Raw genomic sequence first — 26,429 nt, 5'->3', positions numbered from 1 at the left:
GTAACATGTCCGTGATTACTGAACACCTTTTGGCCTGCAAGTAAACTAAAGGCTGTAATAGAGAGAGAGAGAGAAAGAGAGAGAGAGAGAGAGAGAGAGAGAGAGAGAGAGAGAGAGAGAAAATACACACGTACACAGACGCATACTACAATCAGCCTCCATTGATCTGTGGCATGCAGATTATCAAGATGGCAACATGTTCATCTTCACCAGTAGCCAGTGGGGGAGCTAAAAGCCTAATTGACCACTTAAGAAAAGCTATTAAGTTTGCTTTGCCAGTGGCAGCAGGGATCCCCCCTCTCCACCCAGGTGTTGGTGTTTGGTGGAAGCAAGGGGTGGCATTTCAGTGGAAAGTATGTTGAAAAGCCCAATTCTGGCCCTGGGTGCCTGGTTTTGTTTGTGATGATAAATCTGACAATTTATGACCTTTTAAGAAAATATTTGTTAAGTTTAGTTAACTCCACCTGCTATACCGCGATAACCATGATATACCGTCATTTGGCAAGAAGGTTATCGTACCGCCATAAAACTAATACTGTGACACTCCTAACCACATCCATCTCACCATGTATTATAAGCAAGCGCCCCCTCCATAAGTTCACTGCTACACTGTTCTCCATCCGTCGCTGCTTATGCAATATGACTCCCACCCCTCCCTGCTTCGTTGTACCTGATGCCCAGTACACTTGCCCAATTCCTGCTTCACGCAGCCTCCTCTCCTCCCCTCCACCAACCTGGTCACATCTAGGACTGCACTTCATAATTCACGCGCTACCAGGGGCAAGTTTAATCCTTTGACATTCAGGATCCCCAAAGCCAAACTCCTTACTCCAACGTCAGTCCTCATCCGCTTTACTCCCTACCTGCGCGTCCCATCACTTCCACACAGCCAGTGCCCCCATTGCTTTGCCCCAAAAGCATGGTGTCTCCTTCAAGAAAGTTTACCGCTTGTCCCGCTGCCCCTAACACTATCCCCACTCACCCACACCCTTAACTGTATACGCTGTATATAATTCAAGCTGCAAAAGGCAGCGAGCCATCCTGAGACGCCCTCCTTCCCACTGAGGGCCATCTAGAGAGAGGATCCATCCCCCCCATCCAGCATCGTAAAATAAAAAATAAAAAGACACACCCAAGTCTTCCCTTCACATATCCTCAGGCCGGCAGTGGTGCATATTCCTCAGCACCTCCTCCTCACAATAACACTCAAGAAGTCTTTTGAGGGGACTGGCCATTCAGACACATGTATTTGTGCCCGCTCTCTCCCCTCCTGCATCTACGGAGGTTCTGCTGCAAATCCTTCTTCCCTCTCTTCATTGCTGGGTTCGCCTGCTGGCCCTGCTCCGCTTCCATGTCGGATGTCAGGTGGCGCAGTGCCTGCTCTGCTTCCTCTGCCGATGTAATCCGATAGTCTATGTCATCCATTTCAAACTGTAGGGAAAATAGGAAGGCCCACCTGTACCCAATCCCTTTTTCATTTAACCATTTTGTCAGCAGCCAGCAATCTCTTTTACAAGACAGCGTTAGGTTGGAGAGGTCCTGGTAAATTCCATATACTCCCTATAAATCCCTCATACTCCAGATTTTGCCTCGTATGGCCTCATGCCAGTACCCAAGTCTTTTCCTTATATCTTGTAAAACTGGCAATAATGGATCGTGGCCTAGAGCCATATGGTTTACCGGCTCTGTGCACCCTTTCAAATTGCACCTCTTTTCCTCCTTCCACCTCGAAAAGCAAGTTAACAATGCCTTGTTCCTTCCGCTCCACTTGGGTGGGGGTTTCTCCATCTGCTTCCTTCAGGCCCAATATGCGTTTGTTATTCTTCCTTTCCCTGTTCTCCAAGTCATCAGTCTTCAGAGTGATGTCTTCCTCCCGTTGCTCCAGCTCTGTCATTCGGGCATCCAGGCGCAATTCTACCATATCAGCATTGAGTTGGTTATTCTCCAGGCCCTCAATGTTATTTTCCATTGTGCTCACCCTCCCAGTCAGGTCTGCAATGAAGACCTGCAAGTCTCCATGAAACTCTTTCATTTCCGTCAAAAGGCTTCCACTGTCCTCCTTCATGGCAAAGTTTGACACATCGACCCCTGCAAGTAACCTCCCCTGCTGTGGCCCCCTGTCTCTCCTCCAGGCATTCCAGAAGACATCGTCCTTAGCTGCAATGCCTCTGCTCTCCAGTGGGCTCATGGTCTCACTCCACTGCCTCTCGGTGCACTCTGCAACAGATAACTATGTATGTCTTCACTGCGGCGTCCACACCCTATACCCCCCTGGTGCCTCTGTAGGGGGCAGGCAGGTTGAGTAGGTTCTCACCCCTTCCTGTTGACCCACAGAACAGCAGAGCCCAGTTTACTCCTGTCCTCGGTATGCAGGGCCCCACAAGGACCCTTGAATCTTTCTCCCTGCTAACCCTGCCCTTCTTCCCCGGTCTTCCAAACTTAGGCCTTCAGTTATGGCATCAGTCTCTGCAAAATCCCCCTCAGCAGGGCTAAGATCTCCCTCAGGCTGCAAGCGGTCGAGTTTCGCTCCTTCGCCCCCATTTGGTGTGGCCCCCCTGCAGTCAATAGGCATTGGCCACACCTGTCTCTTTGCCCATGGCTCCTCATTGCCAGGCCCAGCACCAGCCACCACTTTGCTCCCCAGACCACAAGACCACAGGCCAATCCTTCAGCGAGGCCTCCTGATTTGCCAACACTACTCCAGGATCTCAGTTGGCGCACCAGCACTATTTCATTCCTACTTTGGAATCTTCATTGCCAGTGGTGCGTTTGCTGTCCCCATCCGAATATGCCACTTCTCATGGGCAGGGGTGCATTGTTTGGAAAGATTCCCATGTATGTGTAATTTTCCATCCAGTTGTGAACCCCCCCCAACTTTTTGCTGTTGTCTTACCATCCTAGCCTGACTTTTGCCAGTGGAGCACGGCCTTCTGCTGCTCTTTGCTGGGTTTTCGCTCACTTTGTTATGGGGGAAACTGACATGCCCTTAAAGACAGTCTGTACTGGAAGACTTTGTTTCCCTTAGCCTTTCACTTTGTTGCAAGTTCTTTGCAACATTTTACCAGTGCACAAAGTACTTTACAGTACAGTGTGCTGGGATCTTCCTTCGTTTTTTAAGGCCGTAGCCACGCTCACAAGATTTTTCGGTTGAAGTACAAATGTGCCTTGGACAGAGCTGGTGGCAGCTGTTATTTATTTCATATATCTTTAACCCTTTCTTTCTGTCCATATCGCGTTTACCGCGTTTGGCCCTGGACGGTGCCTTGGCCCCAAAATGGCCATTCCACGAGGTCCTTTGTTCTGTCCTTTGGCCATCTTGTCAAGCAGACCCGGGACAGTCCTTATTTGGTCATGCATTATCCCACGAAACGCCAATCTTTTTCAGGCTTCTGAATGCCTTGTGTGTGTGTGCTTCCAGGATGTGGGCTGGACTGTCTAGTTCCAATACACATCCTGTGTGCCAGATAGTCTGGTGTGCTGGGAATGACTGGGACCACTGTGGTCCGTGATTGGTCCACGTCTGGCATGGCTATATGTGAGCAGGTCTCTCAATGGGTCCTCTTCGTTTTGGCACAAAGGAGAATCCGGATAAGAGAAGGGCCCAAACACCCATATCAGGTAGATCTCTTGAGTTCTCACTGAACCTAGGATAGGTTCCAAGCATTGTGAAACCAAGAAGCCGAGTCGAGGAACTGCTGGTGACCCGCTTGAAGGTTTGACACCCTGAGCCCGCTGTTGTCCTGCAGGACCCCTCTGCCTCTGATTGAACTTAGAAGGCCTGCAAAGGTGCTTCAACACATTTGAATAGTGGGACCAACTATTCACGGCACCTCCACCTCGACCTGAAAGCAAGCCTTCTCAGAAGTGTTCCTAGGCCAAACAGCGAACTGACCAGCTTGCACAGGACCTTTGCTCTGGAACTGCTGCCGTCTCGAGTTGATTCTTGAGACTTTAGAGATCATTACCTCACCCACCTTCTTGAGTCGCTACAGTCCCTGCAAGAGACCCTGTTTTTCGCTCTACCACATGATAGCGTGTACTTTTGAGCGCTAGGCTCCACTCTTCTTAGGGACTGGACTGCTTCTTAGTTAGGGTTTGATAAGTGAAAAACTGCCTAAAGTATATTTGCACTGTTTGCTCCTTTTCCTTACAGGTTGTGGACCCTTACTGTGTGCCATTCCTTAGGCCAATTAATAACTGTATATATGTGTTATAGTAGCGTTGTGTTGGCTTAGGATTTACTGCTGATATTTGCTTTGTGTTTGATTTAAAAGGCCTTTAATAAATGTAAATGTATTTTTGATATACACCTAACTGGGAGTCATTTGTAGTGTTGTTTACTGTGTTTGCTCATTGTGGGCTTTTGATCAACCTCACCCCTCCTGAGACCTAGGGCCTCATTACACGTTGTGCGGTAAAAATTCCAAAATACCGGCATGGCGCTATCAACGTGTCCGCCCTCGCAAGAGTGCGCTAATAACGCACTATTACGAGTACGCGGACACTAGTATAGCGCCATGCCGGTAAACCCCCTACCGCCATGGCGGTAAAGACCCAAAAAAGTCACCTACCGCCCTCGACGAAAGTGCAGATTGCACCTCCGCCCTCCTGCTGCATACAAATAGCGGTCACCGCAAATAGCGGTGACCGTTAAATTGCAGAACCGGAAATAGCGTCATCGCACAGGAACGGGAAAGAGCACGGCGGCCATCTTTAAAAACACAATCCATTGCCATCCTCTGCCCCCTGGACCTGTTTTGAGTCTTCAGCAGTTCTAAATCATCCGGGACACCTGCATCATGCCCAAGGCATTTAAAAAAAAGCACTGACAGGCAGCGCAAGGAGAAATTCACAGCAGAGGAATTGAATATGCTGACACAGACCCTGGCTGAGAATGCAGAGGTAGTTTTTGCCAATGACATGCGGCGGCCAACACTACTAAAAAAAGAAGTGCGTGAGTGCAGGAAGAGGTGGGACGACCTCAGACTGCGGGTGAGGGGCATCCTTGCGGAAAACCACCGCATTGCCAGTGCAGGTGGAGCTGGTTCACCAATCAGACTTAAAGAATGGGAGGAGACCTGTGGAAACCTGATTGCTGTGGAATCCATAGAGGGAGTAGGCACCATGGAGCTCAGCGTGGGTACCACTTCGGATGGAGGTGAGTGTACACATGACAGGATGCGATGTGAATGTACTGTTCCCCCATATGTGAGCACAGACTCCTCTCATGCATGGACACACATCCACACATGCATCCATCCCTCACCATGTCAGTGTCAGACCCAAACACACACACATGTACACATCACCAGAGACAAGTTCCAAACACAACCATGCATGGATGAGGCACTGAACTGGCACATCACCTGCATCCACAACTACTAAGTCCCAATGGCCACAACTGCATCATTTATGTAATCTGAATTAAGTACATTGAAACACAACCAATGCCATCCCCCTTCTTGTCCCTGACAGGCTCACATACAGATGGCGAGGATGCCGCTAATGCATCCCAGGCACCAGCCACGAGTAAGAGGCCAAGGGCACAGGACTCGGAGGACACCCCCACAACATCCAGGGGCAAGGGGGGAAGGTCACACCTGATGAGCGGGAAACATCGTAGGAGTGCCACTGCCAGGGCAGAAGTAGCTGCACCACAAACTGCAGCCCCCCCCACCGGAGGTGAACCCACAGGCACCAATACCAGCCACTGAGGGCCCACCATCAGCTGCGGCAAGCTCCGCTGGTGAGGCAGCCGCCACTGCCCCCCTATCTGATCCTGAGGACACCCTAGTTGGGCCAATGGAGATGCACATCCCAAGCCCCCCTAGAGCCCCAGAGCCAGCACCATTCCAGACACCAGGGTCTGATGTGACTGTTGAGGACAACAATCCAGCCATAATGTCCCCCATGGTGGCTTCACCTGCTGCAGTAGATGCATCTGAGGGCACAGCATCCAGTACAACATCACCCAGCACTGCCCTCCAATTGACCACCATCCTGCAGTGTCAACACAAACTGACTGTGCTGGTTGGCCAGCATGTTAAGGAGGCTGCCCATCTCAGGGAGAATATCGTGGAGACGGTGAGGCACTCCACTGAGAGGATGGACACAAACACTGACAGGCTGTGTAACGAGATATCCAGGCTCAGGGAGGTCCTTACTCGCATGGCCGACATAATGGACCGCCACTTCACACAACCAGGCCAGTCTGCCCCATCGTCATCTTCTGGCTCAACACAGACAAGCCCCCTCTTCCGCTCGACACGCACCACCAGGCGCACGTCTGGCCATCCTCCAAATGCTACTACAGACAATGGCCAATAGGGGGTTAATGGCGATTCCTCTGTGTGCATGGGCCAATGCAAACATGGCAGACACATGAGGAACTGTTGTGGGGGTTGGGGGGAAGGGTGTAATGGGTCTGCTGTGGGGGGTGGGGGGAAGGGTGTTAAGGGTCTGTCTGTTGGGAAGGGTGGTGGGATGTTTTGGGACTTGCACTTTTTCACCTTTCCGTTACTCAATACACTGGTTTCTGATCAAAACACAGGCTTGGACATCTTCATTGTGTTTGTGTACTTTATTGGCGACAGGGTCCATTTCGTGCTTCCAAACATACACCACTGTATTACTACCCATATCCATGTGACAGTACGAAAACATGTTCCTCAGAATATTTGGTTGATCAGATGCTGTCTCACAGCACGTCCCTCCTGCCCATTCCCTCTTGCAAGACCTGCATCCCCTTCACCTCCGTCCTCATCACCATCATCATCCTCATCAGGTGCCTCTATTTCAACGTCAGGGGGCAGTGGCACATTCCGTCTGATACACATATTGTGCAGCATGACACATGCCATGATGATCTTGGCCACCTTCTCATGTCCATACAGGAGAGCGCCACCAGACCTGCTAATGCACCTAAACCGTGACTTCAAAAGGCCAAAAGTCTGCTCGATCACGATGCGGGCACGGCTATGTGCACAATTGTATTCCTCCTCGTGCCTGTTCAGTGGGTTCCACACAGGTGTGAGGAGGCAGGTCTTCAGGGGATAGCCCGCATCACCTGTATGGGGGAACGAACGGGGTCCTGTTACTGTTCACCTCAAGAGCAGCCTGTTCATATCACACAAATTGACATTGCATTGTGATTCAAGTACACAATTAACAGCATACATGCAGTTGGTCTGTGTGACAGCTATGTGCAAGCGGGAGGTCGACCCTGCAAGTGGACATGCCCCATTAATGCCTCCAACAGTAATTGACATGTCCTGGGTGAGCCGAGGTCTTCGGTGTCCCTGGGCCCAGGCAGATTTGGTTCAACACTGCTGGTGTACTGCCATTCCAAAATTGATGTTGCCATGCAGAGAGGCATCACTTCAGTGGTGCTATAGGTGCATGGTGAAATGCTATGGCTAGGGGTGATCCCTTTGCATGCATTATAGGGCACATTGCAATATTGATGTTGTGCTGGACTAATTCCGGATGACTATCTTGATGGCATGTGTGAAATGTTTGTATTTTGTGGCCTGGAATGTTGTGCAATGTGTATGTGGATGGATGTTTAATGTTACTAGACCTGTAATGTCATCTGTGTTGTGTAGCTTACACTTGCATGTCGGTTCCTCTCAAGTACGTTGCCGCCTTCCCAGATGGACATTGGCGTACATCTGTATGTGCATTTTGCCGACAGCCGACAAGCTACACCCATTTCGGGTATGTATCTCTCCCCCCCCCAATCACACCCAGTTGCAGTATGTATCTCTCCCCCCCCAATCACACCCAGTTGGAGTATGTATCACTCCCCTCCCAATCACACCCAGTTGGAGTATGTATCACTCCCCCCCCAATCACACCCAGTTGGTGTATGTATCTCTCCCGCCCCCAATCACGTTGCAATGTGCTTGCCCTGCTACTCACCCAGTAGCCACGAACGTCGTGCGGTTTGTCGCTCCACGTAGCGTGGGATAGTTGAGTTCCGCAGGACCATGGAATCATGGGTTGATTCAGGAAATCGGGCACAGCAATGTGTGATTATCTTGTTGGCGTCACATACCATTTGGACATTGATGAAGTGGAATTGCTTCCTGTTTCGGTAGACTACTTCATTGTGATGTGGGACCACCAATTCCACATGGGTACAGTCGATGGCCCCGATGCAACTTGGGATGCCTGCCAGTAATTAGAAGCCAACTTTGGTGTTTGCAATCTCCTGGGCAGTCCGTGGCATGTATATGTGTTCAGGTGCATGCTTCAGGAGGGCATTGAGTACCTGGTTCAGCGTGCGGGAGAATACTGGTTGTGAGATACCATGCATCTGTCCCACTGTATGCTGGTAGGTGCCTACTCACCACCTTCAGTAGCGGGGGATGGCAGTTCTGATGTCTATGAGGCTCACAATGTCGTTGTGTATCAGGTCCACGATGCTGGTGATGGTAACCCGGTCCAGTCGGTACAGGGTGTATATCTGCTCAGGGGTTAGGTTAAATGGACTGGCTCTGATCCTGGGGATTGGTGGGTGCCTCTGTGGTATGATTAGGTGCCCTGGTGGTGCTTGCTGTGCCTGTCTTGCCCTCTTCCTCCTCCTCCTCTTCCTCCTCCTCCTCCTGCATCTCCTTTGTGCTGCCTGTTGTTGTTGCAGCTGTGCTGCAATGAGGTCATCCAGGCCATGTAATGCTGCCAGTATTGGAACCATCTTGGTGTGGGAAGGGGTGTGGGAAGGGGTGTGGTGTGCTCCTTTTGAGCTGCCACAGTCTCCATTGCCTCCACCTGTTCTGATTGTGTCCACCTGTGGCAGGTGGGAACACTGCTCCATTCTCTTAACGGGTGGTTCGCGATGCCGGTATTAGCACCATGGCGGTAAGGGGCTTGAGGGGCTTTACCATGCCACTATTGGCATGTCCACTAGCCTTGTGATGCTGTGCTAATAGCGGCATGGCGTAATTTACGGGATGGAGGGTCGCGCGCACACGGCCTGCCCGCTATTAGTGGCACCGTACTTAGCGGTGCCGCTAATAGCGGTGAGCCGGGTCGTAATACGCATGGGGATTTAACGTTACCGGTATTCTGTTACCGGTAACGTTAAATCCATAACGCCTACCGTGTAATGAGGCCACTAGTCTTGACCGCCGCCAATGCTACCTTGATTGGTCTGGCTTGTCCAAAAGGTTACACTGTTCCAAGAAACTTGGCTGTCCTTCTGAACCTCTGCCCACCATGTCAGGGTTCAGAAATATATCTTAACATGCATCTGGTGACCCCTCGCCACTCACTTGCTGTAAAAAGCGCACTGACTAGCCTGTCGGTTCAGTCTCCACTTATCCTGGCTCTTCGATCGTTGTGCTCATGGCACACTGGGGAGGCCACTTTGTGTGAGTGGGCCCATCTACACTGCAATATCACTGCCTCAGGCCCCGGGTCCACCTTTCCTCTTAAAGATCATTGCCGTCCGTGGGGGTCTCCGACGTGGGCTGGGCTGCGACTTCACTCCCACCCGCCGGGCTCACTGACATGCACCGGGGGATATGTGCCAGGGGAGGGAGCCCCCGCCGCCTTGTGCCACTCTTTGCAGGTCCGGGCTAGGTCAGGGCAAGGCTCCATACTAGGCTTCCTCCTCCCCGTTTCTTACCAGCATCATCGAACCCTCATCGCAGCAGGAGTTCTGCTCCAGATTGAGGTGCACACATATCCTGTGGCCCTCCGGTGCAGGATCCCTCTGCCTTGTCTGCTCTTGGTGCTGGCGCTGGCTCATTCCACCACACCCCGCTCCTCTTCCGTGGCGGCAAAGGTCTTCCAATGGTCTGTGTCAGGGCCTCTGCAACTACTTCTCACTGCCTGTCATGTCCGGGTGGGCCCTCAAACCATACACAGCCCTCGCTCCGGCTCAGCCACACAATATTGCATCCAGAGGTTGAGCACCCCTTCCGCCACACACCCGCACCACTTCTACATTTCAGGGCGGCTTGAATCAGCTGATCTTCATTTCTTTTCCCTGGAGGGGACAGGAGTGGTTGCTTATGTAACCATGTTGCTGTGTGCCCCCCGGTGGTCCCCTGCCTCCTCATCTTAACTGAAGAGCACCCATGGATGAGCTGCTTTCAGACCTCCTCCTTTTTGTTCCCCAATGCGCAGGACGCCAGGTGCCTCAGCCTAGCATGGAAGGTGTCTAGAGTCTCACCTTCTTTTTGCTTTACCAACCTCATGACAAATCTTTCGGAATCCACATTCACCATGGCATGAAATATTCCCTCAGCACAGCTTTAGCAGCATCAGACGACTGATCCGTGGGACGAAAAGTCTTGAGCACGTTATGAAAAGGCGGGCCTGCGGAATATAGTAAGGTGGACTTTTTTGCATGATCATTTAGTTCTCCACTGACATCAAAATACATCTCAATTCTTTCGATAAATAGATTCCAGAATAGGCCCAAGCTCGAGGGGGATCCTGACACATCAAACTCTATCAATGGGCCCAAAGTCCCTTGCTGCAGGGCATTCTACCAGCCCCAGGGGCTTCCTCATCCTCATTGGCCATGATGTGAAATTGGGAGGCAGTGACCTCTTTTGATGGGATCACTTGTCAGTCAGTAGCAAATATAGAAGTGTTTCCTACACTGGTGAAGTACTAGATGCGTGGTCCTGGACTACGGAGCAGTTTTGGCTCACGAGATCACCACAGCGTAAGGGTTCTTCTAAATGTGTGCACAGATGTGCTGGAGGCACACCTGGCGGGGCCACGACACAACCCCCACACAGACTATGGACACAATAGTCACTGAAGGCGCACAAGCACTCCGAAGTGGATTTGCAACCCTCACAGGTACATCCAGGCATAACTGCAACTGTGGTGCCCTAGTCTTGGGCCGATTTTCTTCACCCTTTTTCTGATCTGTTTGATTTATTTTGTTTAATCTTACTTCACCGAGGCACACACCCGGAGCCACACGCCACCATTGGACCTGCAGCAGTCCGCATGTATGTGCAGGGATTCACACGGGGCCACCGGCATGCTGCGCCTTCTGCTGGCTTGGAGAACAGAGCGGCACGCAGTCATTGGTCTGGCGCGACGTCAGTCACAGCTCAGACGACCGCCTTGTTGCCAATGGTATGGGCCCGATAGGCATATCAGGTCCTGGCAAAGAAGCACACGGATGTCATGTTGATGTCTCTATTTGGAACGGGGGGGGGGATGTAGAAGGGAAGTGACATGGGAAGGGAAGTGATGCGGGAGGGGCGGGGGAAAGGGAGGTTCCAGTTATTGTTGAATAAAGTAAGACGTGTGCATGCAAAGCTCCGGTGTCCGCGTGTTTATTCCTGCGTCAACGCCCTGCGGGCCTACCAGGACTCCACAATGGCGACGAGGAGGGCGGCACGGTGAGCCAACCTGCTCTCAAGTGGGAGCGGAAGCAGCCCGCAGCGGAGGAGGAGCGAGCGCCCAAGGACGTGGGACCGCTCAGCTGGTGGGCTGCATAGTGTGCAGCCCGGGCTGCAGCGGGGATTGCTCACGGGGGAGGGGCTGCTCATTCACCAGCCTGCAGCAGCGACGGGAGGGCCAGGCACACGTGTCATCCACGGAGGAGAGAGCCTCCTCGTGGCACCCAGCCAGCACATGGAACAGGAAGATAACGGCACGTGCAAACCACTCACAAAGCGGAGGGGCTCGTGCACACCACTCACAAAGCAGAGGGCCCCCCTATTGGACACACACACACAAGCTCAGGACAGAGAGCTCCAGGGCAGCTGGAGCTGTGGAGACCCCCAGATGGGGTTTTGGGACAAACTGATGGTGCACGTGCCATTTTGGCGCCCATCCAACCCTGGTAGCAGGTGAAGGCACTCCCTGCAAGAGGGGGAGGTGTACAGAGGACCCCCATCCAGGCACCCAAGACAACCAACGGATGATGCTCGTGCCATAGCAGCGGCCATCAAGAAGAGGGTGAGCGTAACAATCAGCCAGCAATGCCCATATCCAGTAAGTGACACCCCATGTGAGCAAAACGTCAGGCCAGGATGATGGGCAAGGAGCACAGGCTCAGGGCAATGGGACCCCAGCGCCAGTGGAGCCTACACTAGATCACGTGCCCTATCAACTATCAGACACACTGGCTGCCCAGATGCCAGGGGCATTCAATTTGACTGACACCAGCAACATGGGTCCCAGATGGACCAAGTGGATCAGAGACTTTGATCTCTACATGGGAGCCACAGGGCCAAACGCTGACGCCAGACAAGTTTGCCTACTAAAACTGGACGTCGGGTCTGCCACATGTGACATTATTGACGAAATGCCCCCAGACTCCATAGACTCAATCCAGGACCTCAAAGACGCGCCAGCAGCCTACTTTGCTCCCCACACAAATGTGGATTTTGAAAGACACTTGTTCCACAGCACCAAACAGGCGAAAGGGGAAACCATGGACGCATATGTAATGCGACTACATACCAAGCTAAAGCACTGTGACTTCGCAAATTATTCTAACACCGAAGCGCTGAGGTCACAAATCATCTCAGGATGTGAGTCCCAAGCCTTCCGCAGGAAGCTCCTTCAAAAATCCTGCACGCTGGAGGAAATACTGGCGCTAGCAAGAGTCGAAAGGGCCATTGACTCCCAGTAGAGAGCTTTGGTACACCAACCCAGGGAAAAGTGTGAACAGACTGCAGTTAGACAGGAAAGCCAAAGAGCTTTTCTGCTACAAAAGCGGGTTTCGAAATCCACATGACGGAACATGCCCCGCATTTGGACAACGCTGCACCTCCTGTGGCGAAGAAGGGCACTTCAAGGCCGTATGCAGACTATTCCGAGGGAGAGACCGACCCAGAGACAATCCCTCCCGTTCAAAAGGCCGGAACATGGGTCGTCAAACAACACAGCAGCCCCCAGTACCCAAATCACTCCGATTCAACCCACATTTGACCACAGGGACAGAGACTCAGGAGAAGCCTGGCAGAAGAGATAGAGGAAAGAATGAAGAAGGTTTGTATTGCGTGCAAGACCCGAGCGCAGATCGAGATGCCATGTACGATACCTGATGGAACAATCCCCCACAGACTCTGACCCCAGCTCGTCAGGGATCGACCAGAAGAAAAGGGCCGATGTTTATGCCCTAGGAAACCCCACAGCAACAGCCCACAGCCCACACTCATCATCAAACTCAATGAGAGACCGACAGAGTTTCTCATTGACACGGGGGCCACGGTAAACATAGTAAGTGAAAACGTCTATGCGGACCTACCACAGAAACCCAAGCTCCATCCAGCAACCGTCGACATATATGCCTATGGGGCCAAGGCACCCTTAAAGTATCTGGGACAGTTCAGTGGGCTCTGCCGTTACAAGGGTCATGAAATGAAAATACCGATTCATGTCCTGGCCACAGAGACCGGCCGCTGACATGAGGCTAATCCACATCCTCTATAACATAATGGTCCACAAATACATAGACCCGGTCGAAATGATCAATAACCTATACCCCAGGATATTCAAGGGCATTGGCAAACTCAAAAACAGACCAGTCATGCTCTACGTGGACAACTCTGTAAGTCCATTAGCCCAACCGTACCGTGGAATCCCAGTCAACATCCAGAAGAAAGTCAAGGATGAGCTCCACAAACTGTTGGAACAGGACATTATTGTACGGGCCACGGGTCCTACCACGTGGGTATCCCCAATTGTCCCAGTCCCTAAGAAGGGATCCGAGGCCATAAAACTGTATGTGGACATGCGGCGCTTGAACCAAGCCATCCGACGGGAGAGACACCCAGCACCCCGCATCACGGACATGATTCATTTACTGAACGGGGCGAAAGTCTTTTCCAAACTCGACCTGCAGAAAGGATACCATCAATTGGTGCTAAGCCCCGAGAGCAGGAACATCACAACGTTCGCCACCCATATTGGCCTTTTCAGGTACAAAAGATTGACCTTTGGGGTGTCCTCGCCGGCAGAAATCTTCCAAGCCGAGGTACACAACGTGATCAAACACATCCCAAATTGTTTCAACTACAGCGACGACATATTGGTGTTTGGTGTGGACGTGAACAAGCATGATGAAACCCTCATGAAAGTATGGAAAGCCCTGCATGGTGCCAATCTCACGCTGAACAGGGACAAATGTGAGTTTGGCAAGAGCACACTAAAGTTCTTTGGACACGTCTTCTTGGAATCAGGAATGACTCCAGACCCACAAAAGGTAGCGGCACTGAATGACACCTCAGCCCCGGCCAACGTGTCGGAACTTCGATCCTTCTTGGGCCTGGCCAGTTACTGCAATCGATACATCCAGGACTTTGCGTCTGTAAGTGAGCCGCTGCGACGGTTAACACATCAGGATGTCTCGGTCGAATGGACCAATGATTGCCAAACAGCATTCAAAATCATAAGGGAAAAGGTGGCGAAGGCCGAAAACATGGCATACTACGACCCCAGCAGGAGGACAGAGCTAACGGTGAATGCCGGTAGGTCTGGGGGCCATTCTCGCACAAATTGACCAGAATGACCTTTCTCAGAAACACATTGTGGCGTACGCCAGCAGGAGCCTATTCACCACCGAACAGGCATATTCTCAAGCGGAGAAAGAAGGTCTCGCCGTCGTATGGGCGTGTGAGCACTTTCACCTATTCCTGTACGGGAAGCCGTTCCGAGTAGTCACGGACCATCAAGCCCTGCTATTTCTGTACGGGAACCCTCAAGCCAAGATGCCCCCTCGTATCGCCTGATGGGGCCTGAGAATACAAGACTATGCATTTGAGGTAATACACTGGCTGGGAAAAGGGGAAAATCCGGCAGATTGTCTATCCAGGAGACCACAGGGGGGGTGCGCACCTGAACCCTCAGTTGCCGACAGGTACCTCAGATATCTCATCCACCAGACCACGCCGGAGGGAGTCAATATGGAGACACTCGCCAGAGCGACCGAAAATGACCAAGCCTGTCGCATCATATGTGAGGGACTTGAGTCTAGACTGTGGCGAAGGGCAAAGGAAAGGGGGAGAGCTGCAGGAGACAAGGTGAGAGAGGACGTGGAACGCTTAATACAAGTAAAAGACGAGCTAGCATTGTCAGACAATCACTTGCTACTCAAAGACTGTAAACTAGTAATACCCGAAGCCATGAGAGCAAACGTCATCGAGCTGGCACATGAGAACCATAGGGGCATGGTATCCACCAAACGCATGCTCCGCCAGAAGGTGTGGTTCCCCCACATGGACACCATGGTAGAGGCCGCACTCAAAGCATGTCCCACGTGCTGTCTCATAACACCAAATCGTCACCCCGAGCCACTGGTCATGTCCGAACTCCCGCAAGGAATATGGGAAGCTGTCGCAGCTGACTTCTTTGGACCAATTGAGGGAGGAAAATGCATCTTGGCCGTAATGGACGAATACTCACGATACCCTTATGTCCAATTAATATCATCAACTGCACACCATCACGTCATCCCCGCTCTGTACCACATTTTCTCGGTTTATGGAGTGCCCAAGGTACTCAAGACTGACAATGGACCCCCGTTCTGCGGGCATCAGTTTGCCCAGTTCACCGAGTATTTGGGGTTCCACCATAGGAAGATCACGCCCCTATGGCCCCAAGCCAATGGGATGATTGAACGATTCATGGCAAACCTCAAGAGAGCACAACAGATTGCCCAGCTAACAGGACAACCCTACTAGCAGGTACTAAACCAACTCATGAGAGACTACAGGGGAACACCCCATAGCACCACGGGAAAGACTGCGGCCAAACTAATGTTTGGACGAAATACCCAAACACGAATGCCACAGGCCGAGGTGATCAGCCCACCCCCTGCCCTAGACCCAGAGGTGCGGGAGCGAGATGAGGCCGCGAAAGCCCGCATGAAAGAATACGCAGACACTCGTCAGCGGGCACAGGCGGCCCAAATAGAGGTAGGAGATGTGGTAGCGGTCAGACAACCCATGACTCACAAACACACCTCGCCGTTTCGGGAAGAACCTCTACTTGTCACCCAGAAGAAGGGTTCCTTGCTCACCGCACAAGGGTCAGAGGGATCTGTCACGAGGAACTCATCCCACTTCAAGGAACTTCCACAGACAGGAAACCGACACCTGAGTGGGAGGGTGCATGCTTGTTTGGATTACGAATCGGATGATCAATATCAGGGACTCTAGATCTTTAGATCAGTGGGACTCTGATGAATCCGAGCAGGACGTGGGGAACGAGAATGCTGAAAGTGGACAGTCCCCAGCGAGGAGTCATGCGCGCACCATGGAAAGTACAAAAAGTACTGTTTACTGGCCTGCTGTGCTGCCCCTGCTCTTAACTGTGGCCGTGGATCATCCCTTGTCTGAAGGTGTGCTGCTGCAGAAACGACACCTGGAGGACGTCGTTAGATGCAACCCTGGTGTTGCCTGACTTCCTGAATGTGTGCAACACAAAGACGGTCTCCTTCCTGGGTCCCGTCCCTGTGTTGAGCTAGGACGCTCTTCTTTATTTCTACAAATAGACTTGTGCCTGCACACTCGTGCGCGCACCGTGGAAAGTACGAAAAGTACTGTTTACTGGCCTGCTATGCTGGAACTGTGGCCGTGGATCATCCCTTGTCTGAAGGTGTGCTGCTGCAGAAACGAAGCCTGGAGGACGTCGTTAGATGCAACCCTGGTGTTGCCTGACTTCCTGAATGTGTGCAACACAAAGAAGGTGACTTTTTACAAGTTGGATTGACTACTGTGTAAGCGTATAGCGTTACGCGTGTAGCGCAAACGCGGTGCACAGCAAGCACAGCATACCTCAAGAGTGTGTTTAAACGTGGTGCATCAACGGCATTAACTGAACGCCGTTCTTTATTCTCTCTTCTTTTTCCTCTGTTTTTTAAGGTCTCCTTCCTGGGTCCCGCCCCTGTGTTGAGCTAGGATGCCCTTCTTTATTTCTACAAATAGACTTGTGCTCGCACACTCCCGCACGCACCGTGGAAAGTACGAAAAGTACTGTTTACTGTTCACGGGGCGCGGGATACACAAAAGCGTCTACAACTTTACTTAACATCTGTGGATATTGTCCATTGTTTTTGGAGCACCTTGACAACTTAGCGTATAGTGTAGGTAACCCCATCTGCTTTTTTGGCTTACTCTGTCCCGTGGGTTGGCTCTCATCTTTTCAATTAAGAAAGCGACTGATCTGGATGGTGTCTTCCGTGGGGCTTGGAGCTTTAATGCTATTGAGAAAGGGCTGACCGCGATTATCCACGTGTGCTGAGGGTGGAGGATTACCTTTTTTGGTGATTGAAGCCCGGTCTTTGTGAACTTGTATCAACTTACCCTCCTCTTTTTGCTGGGACGTGGTGTGTCTGGGAGCACATGACTTGCTTTGTGTTTGGTGACCGAGGGACGGTGAGGTACGGAGAGAGGCCTAAACAACTTGCGTAAGTACAGTAAATACTGACCCTTGCCGGTGTCCTCCACCCTCTGGATAAATAGAAATCCTCTTTTCCCGAGATTTTCTCCCAGTCCTTTCTACACTATAGTGACTGCCTAAACTCTGAATCGTGGGACCGGGGAGGTTGTTGTGGAGGTGAGGTGTTGGTCTATGGGAAAGGTGTCCTTGTAACTTTTTTTTTTTTTTTCCCTTTCACCATGGCCACAATCTTAAGAAACGGGAAAATTTGTCTCCCAACCCCAGTCACAAAAACCCCCAACATTGATCCATCAAATGAGGGCTATGACTTTTCTGTATTGAATAATGGAAATGACATTGTCGATATTAAGACAGACAGTGTGATAGGATGTGAGAAAAATGAACAAAAGAAGAGTATTTTGGATGTGGGACGGGAGGTGGATACAGTTAGTGACCTTTTGGGGAATGTGTCAGCAAATAATCAGAAAATAACAAACATTGTACAGGAAGTGGAACTATCTCACTTGATTGCACAGGTACATGCAAGGGACAGGGGTAACGACTCAGAGGATGAGTATGACAAATTTACTCCAGTGGGTTTATCGTTTGACTCCCACGTTCCCACTCAGACAATTATCTTGAGTATTCGGGAGACTTTGCCTGACCACCAGTCTGTGGAGCTTTTTAGGGAGTCAGAGGATACAAAACTGGATGTGTCAATGATGTCACAAACTGTGAAATTGGAACTGAGTAAACGTGCAATGCTCTCGAGAGGACCCTCCCTCCACCCCTATAAATGCTGCACGAAATGGTGTTGACAAGGTCCATCTTAATAACACCCTTCCTCGAATTCAGACAATGGGTCCTCATAGAATGTTTTCCTCAAATGTGAAATTCCCCCTTCCCTCTGTCATGATGCCTGCCCCCGGAAGACCAGACCAGGCCCAGCAGCCCCGGAAGCAGGCATCATGCCACTTGGAGCATGCCCAAAAGCCCCAGTTAGGGGCTGTTTGGGTACAGTCCTGGCGCCTATGGCGCCAGGCTCATAAAGATAAAGTCAGTCCTGGCGCCATGGGTGCCAGGCTCATTATTGATAACTTACCTGAAGCAGACCATGCTGCATACTCACCTGAGGCAGACCATGCTGCATGAAGACTCAAGCCAAATGAGGCTTAGGAGGGACTATTTTACTGAAGGGACTATTTTGTTACTTGGGTGGGGCTGTGGAAGAATACTTACTTGGATCTTCTTCCAAGGCTATTTAAACCACGCCCGGACAGCCACACGTGCTTTGCGTTATTCTGCTTGCTGCAGCGTAACGCTCACCGTGTTTTCAGCAGCTCCAGTCTTCAGCCACGCCCGCTTCAGTCCTGGGACTCCTGAAACAAGAAGACAAAAAGGATAAAGGTTAGAACAGGAGTTTTAACTTAAATCCTTACCTGAATCCTGATCCATTTTGCCAAGGAACTGAAAGACAGAAGTCTTTGAAGCATTGCTTCGCATTTCTACGGCGCCGCGCTGAACTCACCTGCTTGGCGGTACTTCAGCATTCCATCACGCTCTCTCCATCTCGTGGCCGCCCTCCGACACCTAAGGAGACAAAGACAGCAAGGTGAGCAAGGGGACTCTCTAAGGCCATACAAGCTACCCCCAAGGACTTACCTGATTTGCCACGGGAGGTACTCACCTCATTTCGGGTCGGCGCAGTCAACTCTGCTTCATCGCCATACCCCGGCCCCTAAGGGGAAAAACACAATAGACTTACCTGAATCTTACCGAGTGCCATTTGGAAATCTTCGAGTGGATTAATCGGCAACCTGCAAGGAATCGGACAGAGTGAAGAGCAGACATTTGAACTCTTATGAACAATTGGACTTTAGAGTCAATACTGGAACTCACCAATTCCTCTACGCCAGTGAAGTAACTGGTCATCAACGCGCCCCTGCGGTCGACGCAGGATGGAGAGCTCATCCTTCCAAACCATCAGGTGAGACTAAGGAGGGGACATCAAGAGTGATCAGTGGAAAGACAACGGGAGTGGGGAAGGTGGGTTGTCACTCAATTCCACGGGTGGTTAATTCCTCTTCTCCTTTGCAGAAGAATATTCTTGCGAGCCAGACAAACTAGGCTGAGCGGGCCAGTCCAGTCAGTCATCTCGGCGCTACACGTCACGCTGGTGGAAATAACAGCGGCCCAGTTCCGGTCGACGCCCCCGTGGGAACCAGGTGAGCGTAACAGAACGCGAAGCCTACCCACAAATACCCACCTGGGCATCATGGAGACCTCAGAAACTGATCAGTTGGCCCAATTATTAGGGGAATTAAGGGCCGAAGTGCATTCCGCCCGCCAAGAAACCAATGCCCTCAGGAGGGAACTGATAGTGTCAAAAGAACGAACTGATGAGTTGGCCAGACAACTATTACAGAGCCAGGCTGGACAAACACCTCTACCAGGACTTGGGGCAAGTCCAGCTCCTGTACCATCGAGTAACCCGGTGCAGATAAATTTACCTGGAGCCGTTCCTTTGGCTCCGCCTGAACGTTTTGCCGGAGACCCAAAAGGGTTTGCAACATTCATGAATCAATGCCGCTTGCACTTTTTATGTAGACCTGGAGCTTTCCCAAACGATCAGGCCAAGGTAGCCTTTGTACTGTCATATCTCAGCGGCAGTGCAGCGGATTGGTCCATTCCACTAGTTAACCAGGATGACCCGATTCTTCGAGATTTGCAGGGTTTTCGAACAAGCATGGAAAGACTATTCGCCCGACACTCCCGAGGACAGGCTTTGGACAACAAACTTTTATCCCTACGTCAAGGTAACCAGGATCTTTTATCTTACATTGCAACTTTCAATAGATTAGTAGTGGAAACCGAATGGCCTGAAGCCAAGCGAATCACATTATTCCATCGAGGACTTCGAGGAGAACTCAAAGATGTTTTGGCCCAAATCATGAACCCGCCTCACGACTGTGCTGAATATATAGATCTAGTGTTCGAGCTCGAACACAGACTTCAAACCAGGAAGGCTGACCGAACCAAGTTTGAGAACAGGGTGTTGGTTAAAACCCACGTAAACTCCAAGGGAGTAGATGTCTCAGAACCAATGCAAATCGGGGGGTTAAAGGACCCCTAACCCAAAAGGAGAGAGATAGAAGACGGCAACTGCAATTATGTTTATATTGCGGAACTACTGGTCATTTTCTTCGGAACTGCCCTGTAAAACCACCCAAGAAAGTTATAGGAGCAGCAGACGAAAACCATGTGAAATCTGACTCGGGAAACGACCACGCCCGGCAAGCGTAGAGGTCCGCTTGCCGAGCTTAAAGAAGGACACTCTGACCTCGCATTTCACCATACCCATGGTCCTTGTAGATCCAGAGCAGCCATCACGCATGCACGCGGTAAAGGCGTACGTAGACAGTGGAGCCATAGGAAATTACTTGGACTGGGAATTGGCTACCAGGATGAATCTATCTCTCACCCGCAAGACCACGGCCGATGTTGTCACCACTGTAGATGGAATGGAAATTGCCTCTGGACCCGTAACTCATTCCACTGCAGAGATGACATTGCTGAGTCAAGATGGGCATCGAGAGGCTATGATGTATGACTTAATCAAGGCCCCACAGTTTCAGCTGATACTGGGGATACCTTGGTTGGAAAAACATAATCCCTGTATTGATTGGCGAGAGAAGAGACTAACCTTCCCAGAATGTGCTCACACCTGCTACCCAAGGAAAACTCAAAACTCAGTCCTGGCCCCAGTAATTCCAGTAGCCATGCAATTACCTGTTGAATACCAAGACTTTCAGGATGTCTTCCAAAAGGAACAGGCAAGCACCTTACCACCTCACAGATTGTATGATTGTCAAATAGATCTTGTACCTGGAGCACAACCACCTTGCAGCAGAATCTATGCCCTTACGGAACCCGAAAATCTTCATTTGCGCCAGTAGCTAGACCAGTACCTTGCTAATGGCTTCATTCGCCCGTCCAAATCCCCTGCATCTTCAGCTTTGTTCTTCGTACCGAAAAAGGAAGGCGACCTTAGAACATATATAGACTACCGCGCACTGAATCAGATAACCATCAAGAATCGATACGCACTGCCTTTGATCCCAGAACTACTAGACCAGGTGAAGGACGCTTGCATATACACAAAACTAGACCTTCGGGGGGCATATCATCTGGTACGTGTCAAAGAGGGTGACGAATGGAAAACTGCTTTTCGCACCAAGTCCGGATTATTTGAGTACCAGGTGATGCCCTTCGGACTATTCAATGCACCAGCAGCCTTCCAGTTCTTCATGAACGATGTCCTCCGAGAGCTTATCGACGTTTGTGTGGTCGTTTACATCAACGACATCTTAGTATACTCTTTATCAGAATCTGAGCATGTAAAACACGTCCGAGCAGTCCTAGAGAAGTTACGCCAGCATAAATTATATGCTAAACTGGAAAAATGCATCTTCCACACTACGGAAGTGGAATTCCTTGGATTTATTCTGACCCCGAGAGGAATCCGGATGGATACATGAAAAGTGGATGCCATTCTTAATTGGCCTTCGCCAAGTTCAATCAAAGGAGTTCAAAGCATCCTTGGCTTTGCCAATTTCTACCGCAGGTTTATCCCGGACTTCTCGCACATTGTACATCCCATCACAACGCTATTGCGAAAAAACAAACGCTTTGTGTGGACAGAGGAAGCCGAGAACGCCTTCCAGGAGTTAAAAGCTAAATTCACATCTGCTCCCATATTAAGACACCCGCGCCCCGAGCTTCCCTACATAGTGGAAACAGATGCATCCAGTTCAGCCATGGGAGCAGTCCTTTCCCAAAAGGATCCCGAAACTAACCAGCTTCACCCAGTGGCGTTTTGTTCAAGAAAATGTTCAGCCCCCGAATCAAACTATGCCATAACCGACAAGGAGCTGCTGGCCATCAAGTCCGCCTTCAAGGCTTGGCGGCACTATCTACTGGGTGCCAGACATACCATCACGGTCATCACCGATCACCGCAACTTACAATACCTAAGACAGCCAAAGCCCAATCTTCGCGCCAACTCCGTTGGGCATTGTTCTTCGCCGAGTTTGATTTTGTAATAACCTATCGACCAGGTTGTAAGAATGGTAAAGCAGACGCCTTGTCCCGGATTGGAATGGGAGAAGCAGAAATAACTTTAGAACCCGTACTCATAATTCCGGAACAGAGAATCCTTGGCCTGACATCCATACAGACACTGGAGAACATTCAAAACAAGATCCACCAACTCTTTGATTCCGTTGCCCTAGAGGACTGGGCAAAGAAAGGTCCAGAGTACTCTGTCATCGATGATTTACCTTATTACCAAGGCCGGCTATTTTACTGCAAAAGGAACTACAGGGACTTGTCATTTCCCATTACCATGACACCTTAATAGAAGGGCATCCGGGTATTGCAAAAACCGAAGCTAAAATTAGGAAGCAATTTTGGTGGCCTACCTGGCGAAAGGATGTCAAGTCATTTGTCATGTCTTGTGGCATTTGCACACAAAATAAAGGGCAAAAGAAAAAACCTGCTGGATTATTGCAACCATTAGACATACCACCTACCCCTTGACATACCTTGTCATTAGACTTCATCACGGATTTACCACCGTACCAAGGTTACAATACCATTCTAGTTATTGTAGATCTTTTTTCTAAAATGGCCCACTTCATTCCTTTAAAAGGGATACCTTCAGCTTCAATCCTGGCCAAGGAATTCCTTGAAAATGTTGTCCGCCTGCATGGCTTTCCTTCAGTGTTAATTTCAGATCGGGGCAGTCAATTCATTTCACATTTTTGGAGGCAATGCTGCCAACTGGCACAAATTGATGTTAGGCTTTCGACCAGTCACCACCCTCAGACCGACGGTCAAATGGAGAGGACCAACCAGACTCTTGAACAGTACCTCCGTTGTATGCTACATCATTCTGAGGGGAATTGGAAAGACATTCTATGGATCGCAGAGTATGCGTACAATAATTCTGTACACTCAGGAACTGGACAAAGTCCTTTTTTTAGCAACTATGGGCACCATCCTCGAACCTCGGATTTGGACTCACTCCAGCATTTAGAGATGCCCGCAGTGGACCATCTCCACGCTGTTATTACACAAGCCTTTAAAGAAGCAACCATCCATTTGCAAAAGGCTAAGGAAAAATACAAAAAGGATGCGGATCAGCACAGAAGTGAAGCTCCTCAATACCAAATAGGGGACCAAGTATGGTTAGCCACTAAGCACTTACCACTCAAGGGGACTCGGACCTTTAACCCCAGGTATTTGGGACCTTTTTCTGTCAAGGCAATTATTAACCCAGTGGCCGTCAAGTTGGACCTACCTGCTCATATGCAAATCCATCCCGTTTTCCACGTGTCTCTTTTGAAGCCAGTGCAACCAGGAACAAGGCTAACCACTCCACCTGAACCTGTCCTCATAGACGGGGAGCCCGAGTTCGAAGTCAAGAATATTTTGGACTCAAAAAGAGTGAGATCAAAACTCTTTTACCTAATTGACTGGAAAGGTTATGGTCCACAGGAATGGTCTTGGGAACCTAGTGACGACGTGCATGCACCTCGTTTAGTGAAGAGGTTCCATCGGGAATTTCCAGACAAATCACGGCCAAGGGGGAGAACGACTTTAGGAGGGGCCTTGAGGGGGAGTGCTGTCATGATGCCTGCCCCCGGAAGTCCAGACCAGGCCCAGCAGCCCCGGAAGCAGGCATCATGCCACTTGGAGCATGCCCAAAAGCCCCAGTTAGGGGCTGTTTGGGTACAGTCCTGGCGCCTATGGCGCCAGGCTCATAAAGATAAAGTCAGTCCTGGCGCCATGGGCGCCAGGCTCATTATTGATAACTTACCTGAAGCAGACCATGCTGCATACTCACCTGAGGCAGACCATGCTGCATGAAGACTCAAGCCAAATGAGGCTTAGGAGGGACTATTTTACTGAAGGGACTATTTTGTTACTTGGGTGGGGCTGTGGGAGAATACTTACTTGGATCTTCTTCCAAGGCTATTTAAACCACGCCCGGACAGCCACACGTGCTTCGCGTTATTCTGCTTGCTGCAGCGTAACGCTCACCGTGTTTTCAGCAGCTCCAGTCTTCAGCCACACCCGCTTCAGTCCTGGGACTCCTGAAACAAGAAGACAAAAAGGATAAAGGTTAGAACAGGAGTTTTAACTTAAATCCTTACCTGAATCCTGATCCATTTCGCCAAGGAACTGAAAGACAGAAGTCTTTGAAGCATCGCTTCGCATTTCTACGGCGCTGCGCTGAACTCACCTGCTTGGCGGTACTTCAGCATTCCATCACGCTCTCTCCATCTCGCGGCCGCCCTCCGACACCTAAGGAGACAAAGACAGCAAGGTGAGCAAGGGGACTCTCTAAGGCCATACAAGCTACCCCCAAGGATTTACCTGATTTACCACGGGAGGTACTCACCTCATTTCGGGTCGGCGCAGTCAACTCTGCTTCATCGCCGTACCCCGACCCCTAAGGGGAAAAACACAATAGACTTACCTGAATCTTACCGAGTGCCATTTGGAAATCTTCGAGTGGATTAATCGGCAACCTGCAAGGAATCGGACAGAGTGAAGAGCAGACATTTGAACTCTTATGAACAATTGGACCTTGGAACTCACCAATTCCTCTACGCCAGTGAAGTAACTGGTCATCAACGCGCCCCTGCGGTCGACGCAGGATGGAGAGCTCATCCTTCCAAACCATCAGGTGAGACTAAGGAGGGGACATCAAGAGTGATCAATGGAAAGACAACGGGAGTGGGGAAGGTGGGTTGTCACTCAATTCCACGGGTGGTTAATTCCTCTTCTCCTTTGCAGAAGAATATTCTTGCGAGCCAGACAAACTAGGCTGAGCGGGCCAGTCCAGTCAGTCATCTCGGCGCTACACGTCACGCTGGTGGAAATAACAGCGGCCCAGTTCCGGTCGACGCTCCCGTGGGAACCAGGTGAGCGTAACACCCTCAGCATCCATTTTCTCTGAGGATAGGGGGCAAAAATGACCTTTGGAGGAAAACATTGCTCTGCCTACAAAAGAGGGTGGAATTGGCTCAATGGGGCAAAATGAAAATTTGAGCTCTGAGCCTAGAAATCATTCTCCCCCTCCCAGGGGCTCTCTAACCAGTTCCCCAATTGTGGGGAGCGAAGATCATTTTGAGGAATCTTTGCCAGTAATTTCTAGGATATTGAATCTCCTGGATAAGGGACATGAGTTGACTCACTGGGAAATCAGAGATCTGAAACGGGTTGTATTAGATTCACAAGCAAAACTTAATTGGGTGGAAGGTTTCTTAATGGGCAAAATTGGTAATGATATACCAGGAGTGGGGAATTCTACGCTACCCTGCCATGGGACGGCTAAAACCCGAAGTTCCCAAACATGTGTTGCCCTAAACTATCGATCAAGTTACTGCATAGCAGTAACAACAGCAACTAAATCAACAATGACTGACTTCGCTTCTGTAAACAACAGCTTAGAAACATGTAACGAAGGAGAAAAACAAATCCGTATAGTAATGAAAGAACTATATAAAAAAATTAATAAAGTAGAACAGGGTGTCTCCATATTGCTTCAGTCCTCTCCCCCTAAAATAACTGGTGGGGAGGGTGAAAAAAGTGTGGTGGCTCTAAAATCGCCTTCTGACTGTCCAGATAGTCCATCAGTTTTAACAGATTTTCTGGAAAAATCCAAAGATGGAAACAGCTCGCTTGTGGGTTCTCAAAATACAGAAGACGTATCAAGTCAAGATTGTGAGGGCTACTCGCTTTCAAGACGCCAAAAACGGTTGGCTATAAGAGCAAAGAAAAGGCAGCAAAAAAAGAACCAACTCCCGGACAAGGCTCAAATAAAAACTAAAGAAAGTACAGTTGTGACAAGCGAGGTGGCATTGTCTGACTTGATACAGCTTAATGAAGAGAGTCGAATGGCCCTGCAGGTGCAAATGTTAGCCCTGACTTAAAATCTCCTAGTCCCATCTTGGTCAATAAAAAAAATAATAAACCACAAAAAGAAAAAAATATAA

This window comes from Ambystoma mexicanum, chromosome 2p, assembly GCF_040938575.1.
Source record: "Ambystoma mexicanum isolate Mex_15411 chromosome 2p, UKY_AmexF1_1, whole genome shotgun sequence".
NCBI lineage: Eukaryota > Metazoa > Chordata > Amphibia > Caudata > Ambystomatidae > Ambystoma > Ambystoma mexicanum.
The sequence above is the reverse complement of the archived record's forward strand: the minus strand, read 5'-3'. Positions refer to the sequence as shown.